Genomic DNA, 7,500 nt, shown 5'->3' with positions numbered 1-7,500 from the left:
TGTCGCCTCCATCAGCCAGTCTGTCGGCTCCATCAGCCTGGCTGTCATATCCATCAGCCCGCCAGTCGTCTCCATCAGCCTGGCTGTCATATCCATCAGCCCGCCAGTCGTCTCCATCAGCCTGGCTGTCGTCTCCGACAGCCTGCCCCGAATTTATTACCAATTCATGGGCAAGACACATATCCCCAAGTGTTTTCTCCCGGTAAACTTTCTCAGCCATACCGTTTGTGTGCGCCAGATATCGTGCGAATAAGTGCTTTTCGGAATCGGAATATCGTGAGAGAGTCCACGTTTCACATACACGTCGTGCAAAATGGCTGGTGATATGTGGAAGGCTGTAGCTGTGGAGGAAAAAAAAATCAGTGCATGTAGCTGCATATGGTAGTTTTCACTGGACATCCTTCCCCTACCTTTCATGATAACGCCGGAGAGCAGCGGATGGGTTCCTTACGACCTTCCCGGTACACGTCAGAAAAAAGTTTGCGATTTCTCGGCCAGCAGCAATGGCAGGTCTGATATGTTCTGCGTAGACTTTGAACCACTGAAAAAGAAAAAAAAAACTTGATCTCGAGTTTTTCATGGGGGCAACAGAGGGGTTTCAACCCCATGTGGAGTCGGGTAGCCCGGGTCCCCTGGCTTGTAGAAACCTTACCGAATGTTCTTCCTCTGAAAGCACGAACGATGCTACTTGCGTGGATGCACACTTGTGTGTTTTCACACCGACAATCGTCTTTCGAACACCGCGGTACATGTGATAGGTCCTCCCGTTCCACTCTGAAACCTAAGGTGTAAAAAGAAGGGAGATGATTGAGACGGTTCCGCAATGACCGCTGCCCATGCAGACTAACACTACTTACGGTCAAATTGCGCACAACACCTGGCCTTTGGAGGTGTCTTAGAATCAGAAGAGCCTGGAGGTACAGAATAACTTCCCTTCGGTCCTCTTCTGATCCCCCCTCCTGGACATTCTCTATGCACGCTAGAAATGTGGGTCTCGCTTCGTTCAGTATTTTCTGGCAGTCATTCGGTGTTTTCGAGGGCTTCATCAGCGTATCGTACCTGTGGGGTGAAATACAGTTATATAATTCTTTTACCCGACAGCCGATGTTTGGTAAAAATCTCTCCGAATATTGGGTACCTCTTGCTCACTGAGTCTTGGCAGACTCCCCTGTACAACGTCTTACGCAGGTCCTCCGTAAAGCTCATAAACACCTCACACGCCCGGTATAGCTGAGGATTCTCTATGCTCAGTTGTGTGCCCCTCATCTGGTAGGTGGTGAATCGCCGAATGTGTTTCAGTATTTTGAGGGAGGTCTGGTTCGATAGTTTGAGGCTGCTAAGTTTTTTAAAAAAATCATTCACTTTTGTGGGTTTGTTTAAGTACTCCAGAGTTATAAATCGTGGGTTGATAAAGAAAAGAAACCGAGCGACATTTGATACCTCCTGGTTACAATTAGGGACCCCACGGGTTACTGTCAAATATGTGCGGAAGCTCTTCAACATGGGGCTATTTACTGAGTGACGCCTATACAAGCCGGCGTCCGTTCTAGCCAGGGAGCTTTCATTTTTCCATCGCCTAGACTGAATGTTTTGTGTGCTGCCGTCCATGACCTCAAAGGGGTCCGACTCGGGGCATGGGGCTCCCTCAAAATGGTCTGGAGACTGTTCAGGAACAAGCGGGTCCATCATATGTGAATCTGAGTCCACAGTGGGCAGGTAGCAGGGGGGCAAATAGTCTGTTGGCGCCTGGGTCTGTCCTTCAAAGGTCAGCGGTATGTGGTCTAACTGAAATGTAGGTTTGTTCACTATAAAATACCCACGACTTTCTACAAATGCTACCGTATCTTCCAGGGATTGCAGAGGCTTGAGCTCGCTGAATGCTATAGATGTGCCTTTAGCCGCAACAAGTCTAAGTCGATCTTTGACGACGGCCAAGTTTGTTTTTATCTCCGAGTTGCTTTCGGACCTCATGCACACCCTTCTCAGATGTGTGGACAGGTATTTCGTCACCCTGTGGCATATGGGGCATGTCAGCGGTGTACGTTGGTGGCTGTGGGGAAATAATACAAACGATCACCGCGGTTTTACAACCCTGCAACATGGGGTCCGCCGCAGCCTTGTGTGGCGGTTACATACACCTATATGTGGGCGACGGATGACTTTTACTTACCGCTTCATAGCGACACATTTCCCGCAGCCAAACGGAGCTTTAAAGTCCTTGCATCTGCACCGGAGGTGATCTTTCTTTCCGCTGCACACATCCAGGTACCATCAGCCGAGCGGTTGATGAGCTTCCGCTCTAGGAAAATCACCTATATCTTCTATACGGCATCACAGGGGTTGAGGCAGCCATAAGGATGCCACCTGCACGGTTGAAAATCATCAGCAGCGTTGACGGGAAAAACCCTAACCTATCTCATATACGTTTGTTCTTTTGCGCTATATGAGAGGATGAGAGGAACCTCATTTTCAGATATTTGGTTTGTGAGGCCACGGTGGCGCAGGTGTCAGCGCTGAAGCCTTGCTATTGCTAGGGTCCTGGGTTCAAATCCCTAAAGGGTAAAGTTGAAAAACTTTTTTTTTCTGGACTTAGAAAATTTTTCGACTTGTGTCAGACTTCCAGAGAGGGGAGCATGTCAGTGCGCGCATCCGATTTCAGTTCCAGAGCGATTCCTCCGATGAGTCCTTGATACTTAGTCGTTTTTGGCCAAATTTCTGACTTTTTTGAAAATTTCACAAATTTGTGAAAACTTCCACAAAATGAGGTTCTAGTATGTTATAGGGCATCCCAGGAGGGCTTCATATGTGTGGGTAAAATATATATGCCACAGGGGGAAAATTGAAAAAAAGTTGAAAAAAAAAATTTTTCTGGACTTAGAAAATTTTTCAACTTGTGTCAGACTTCCAGACAGGGGAGCATGTCAGTGCGCGCATCCGATTTCAGTTCCAGAGCGATTCCTCCGATGAGTCCTTGATACTTAGTCGTTTTTGGCCAAATTTCTGACTTTTTTGAAAATTTCACAAATTTGTGAAAACTTCCACAAAATGAGGTTCTAGTATGTTATAGGGCATCCCAGGAGGGCTTCATATGTGTGGGTAAAATATATATCCCACATGGGGAAAATTGAAAAAAAGTTGAAAAAAAAATTTTTTCTGGACTTAGAAAATTTTTCGACTTGTGTCAGACTTCCAGACAGGGGAGCATGTCAGTGCGCGCATCCGATTTCAGTTCCAGAGCGATTCCTCCGATGAGTCCTTGATACTTAGTCGTTTTTGGCCAAATTTCTGACTTTTTTGAAAATTTCACAAATTTGTGAAAACTTCCACAAAATGAGGTTCTAGTATGTTATAGGGCATCCCAGGAGGGCTTCATATGTGTGGGTAAAATATATATCCCACAGGGGGAAAATTGAAAAAAAGTTGAAAAAAAAAATTTTTTGGGACTTAGAAAATTTTTCAACTTTTGTCAGACTTCCAGACAGGGGAGCATGACTGTGCGCGCATCCGATTTCAGTTCCAGAGCGATTCGCGCGATGAGTCCTTGATACTTAGTCGTTTTTGCCAAAATTTCTGACTTTTTTGAAAATTTCACAATTTTGTGAAAACTTCCACAAAATGAGGTTCTAGTATGTTAGAGGGCATCCCAGGAGGGCTCCAAAAGTGTGGGTAAAATATATATCCCACAGGGGGAAAATTGAAAAAAAGTTGAAAAAAAAATTTTTTTCTGACTTAGAAAATTTTTCGACTTGTGTCAGACTTCCAGAGAGGGGAGCATGTCTGTGCGCGCATCCGATTTCAGTTCCAGAGCGATTCGCGCGATGAGTCCTTGATACTTAGTCGTTTTTGGCCAAATTTCTGACTTTTTTGAAAATTTCACAAATTTGTGAAAACTTCCACAAAATGAGGTTCTAGTATGTTATAGGGCATCCCAGGAGGGCTTCATATGTGTGGGTAAAATATATATCCCACAGGGGGAAAATTGAAAAAAAGTTGAAAAAAAAAATTTTTTGGGACTTAGAAAATTTTTCAACTTTTGTCAGACTTCCAGACAGGGGAGCATGACTGTGCGCGCATCCGATTTCAGTTCCAGAGCGATTCGCGCGATGAGTCCTTGATACTTAGTCGTTTTTGCCAAAATTTCTGACTTTTTTGAAAATTTCACAATTTTGTGAAAACTTCCACAAAATGAGGTTCTAGTATGTTAGAGGGCATCCCAGGAGGGCTCCAAAAGTGTGGGTAAAATATATATCCCACAGGGGGAAAATTGAAAAAAAGTTGAAAAAAAAAATTTTTTCTGACTTAGAAAATTTTTCGACTTGTGTCAGACTTCCAGAGAGGGGAGCATGTCAGTGCGCGCATCCGATTTCAGTTCCAGAGCGATTCGCGCGATGAGTCCTTGATACTTAGTCGTTTTTGCCAAAATTTCTGACTTTTTGAAAATTTCACAAATTTGTGAAAACTTCCACAAAATGAGGTTCTAGTATGTTATAGGGCATCCCAGGAGGGCTTCATATGTGTGGGTAAAATATATATCCCACAGGGGGAAAATTGAAAAAAAGTTGAAAAAAAAAATTTTTTGGGACTTAGAAAATTTTTCAACTTGTGTCAGACTTCCAGAGAGGGGAGCATGTCAGTGCGCGCATCCGATTTCAGTTCCAGAGCGATTCGCGCGATGAGTCCTTGATACTTAGTCGTTTTTGCCAAAATTTCTGACTTTTTGAAAATTTCACAAATTTGTGAAAACTTCCACAAAATGAGGTTCTAGTATGTTATAGGGCATCCCAGGAGGGCTTCATATGTGTGGGTAAAATATATATGCCACAGGGGGAAAATTGAAAAAAAGTTGAAAAAAAAATTTTTTCTGGACTTAGAAAATTTTTCAACTTTTGTCAGACTTCCAGACAGGGGAGCATGACAGTGCGCGCATCCGATTTCAGTTCCAGAGCGATTCGCGCGATGAGTCCTTGATACTTAGTCGTTTTTGGCCAAATTTCTGACTTTTTTGAAAATTTCACAAATTTGTGAAAACTTCCACAAAATGAGGTTCTAGTATGTTATAGGGCATCCCAGGAGGGCTTCATATGTGTGGGTAAAATATATATCCCACATGGGGAAAATTGAAAAAAAGTTGAAAAAAAAAATTTTTCGGGACTTAGAAAATTTTTCAACTTGTGTCAGACTTCCAGACAGGGGAGCATGTCAGTGCGCGCATCCGATTTCAGTTCCAGAGCGATTCCTCCGATGAGTCCTTGATACTTAGTCGTTTTTGGCCAAATTTCTGACTTTTTTGAAAATTTCACAAATTTGTGAAAACTTCCACAAAATGAGGTTCTAGTATGTTATAGGGCATCCCAGGAGGGCTTCATATGTGTGGGTAAAATATATATGCCACAGGGGGAAAATTGAAAAAAAGTTGAAAAAAAAATTTTTTCTGGACTTAGAAAATTTTTCAACTTTTGTCAGACTTCCAGACAGGGGAGCATGACAGTGCGCGCATCCGATTTCAGTTCCAGAGCGATTCCTCCGATGAGTCCTTGATACTTAGTCGTTTTTGGCCAAATTTCTGACTTTTTTGAAAATTTCACAATTTTGTGAAAACTTCCACAAAATGAGGTTATACTATGTTAGAGGGCATCCCAGGAGGGCTCCAAAAGTGTGGGTAAAATATATATGCCACAGGGGGAAAATTGAAAAAAAGTTGAAAAAAAAATTTTTTCTGGACTTAGAAAATTTTTCAACTTTTGTCAGACTTCCAGACAGGGGAGCATGACAGTGCGCGCATCCGATTTCAGTTCCAGAGCGATTCGCGCGATGAGTCCTTGATACTTAGTCGTTTTTGCCAAAATTTCTGAGTTTTTGAAAATTTCACAATTTTGTGAAAACTTCCACAAAATGAGGTTCTAGTATGTTATAGGGCATCCCAGGAGGGCTTCATATGTGTGGGTAAAATATATATCCCACATGGGGAAAATTGAAAAAAAGTTGAAAAAAAAATTTTTTCTGGACTTAGAAAATTTTTCAACTTTTGTCAGACTTCCAGACAGGGGAGCATGACAGTGCGCGCATCCGATTTCAGTTCCAGAGCGATTCCTCCGATGAGTCCTTGATACTTAGTCTTTTTCAGAAGTCAGAATTTTGACTTCCAGGACCCACAAATCGTTGATAAATTGAGCCCGCTCACCAGTTCCAAGTGTTTTGGGGTCTCCCCGGTACCAGTAATGCAGCCTGCTCACTATATGTCGCAAAATAGAAAAAAAGTGAAAAAGAACCAGAATGAGGAAATTTCAGGGAGCCGAATCCGCCTAACAGTTCCAGGCGATCGGGTACTTTTTGACATGTGTCCCTAAAGTGGGTATAGGGTGACACCCAATGCAAATACCCAGTTTTGCACACCACCGGCAGAATATATAAGAGAGACGGACCTCTCGGCCCCGACACATTTCGACTCATTTAAGCTGGTTTTCACCTCTGTAGACCCGGGCACGTGTTTTGGCTATGAGTCCCTGTTCAGCTGGAGGTCTGCACCTTGGCTGAACCCAGACTTCCGCAGCTGCGTGGGGGGGCTTTTGCCGGTCGCCCATCCCAAGTAAGAGAGGTGTTCCTGGGTTGAAGTGAGCCTGGCCAGACCCCCCGCGGGCCCTGGTTCTCCACATGGGGGCGCCGTCAAGGCTAAAATCTGGATTTTTAGGCTGAGGAGAGGCTCCATGAGGGCGGATGCTTTCGTGGCTTCGACCCCAGTGCTGTTCCACATCCAGTACCCCCTCTGCAAGGGCGCCTGTACCCGAGTCTCGCTTCCAGGACTCTTGGGCATGCATCTCCTGACGACAGGGTTTTGCACACCACCGGCAGGATATATAAGAGAGACGGACCTCTCATCCTCGACACATTTCGACTCATTTAAGCTGGTTTTCACCTCTGTAGACCCGGGCACGTGTTTTGGCTATGAGTCCCTGTTCAGCTGGAGGTCTGCACCTTGGCTGAACCCAGACTTCCGCAGCTGCGTGGGGGGGCTTTTGCCGGTCGCCCATCCCAAGTAAGAGAGGTGTTCCTGGGTTGAAGTGAGCCTGGCCAGACCCCCCGCGGGCCCTGGTTCTCCACATGGGGGCGCCGTCAAGGCTAAAATCTGGATTTTTAGGCTGAGGAGAGGCTCCATGAGGGCGGATGCTTTCGTGGCTTTGACCCCAGTGCTGTTCCACATCCAGTACCCCCTCTGCAAGGGCGCCTGTACCCGAGTCTCGCTTCCAGGACTCTTGGGCACGCATCTCCCGACGACAGGGGTTTGCAGCCTCCGTACTTGGGCAAGTCCCTCCACGACCCCCTGATCTTCCTCCGATCGATCTGGCGCAGCGCTCCTGGGTGGGGAGGTGGCGCCGCTCGCTCGGCCCGGGCTTTGGAGCTCGCGCCGGCTTAAGGTGAGCGGTCCCCTTCCTCCTCTACCCCCGGGCTTCCGACACCTATCTTTGGGCGCGCACGCCGGCCTCGCATCCCGTCTGCGGAGGT

Source organism: Phyllobates terribilis, unplaced genomic scaffold (assembly GCF_046119375.1).
Source record: "Phyllobates terribilis strain yellow unplaced genomic scaffold, ASM4611937v1 Scaffold_388__1_contigs__length_1821495, whole genome shotgun sequence".
NCBI classification, from domain to species: domain Eukaryota; kingdom Metazoa; phylum Chordata; class Amphibia; order Anura; family Dendrobatidae; genus Phyllobates; species Phyllobates terribilis.
This window is presented reverse-complemented; position numbering follows the sequence as displayed.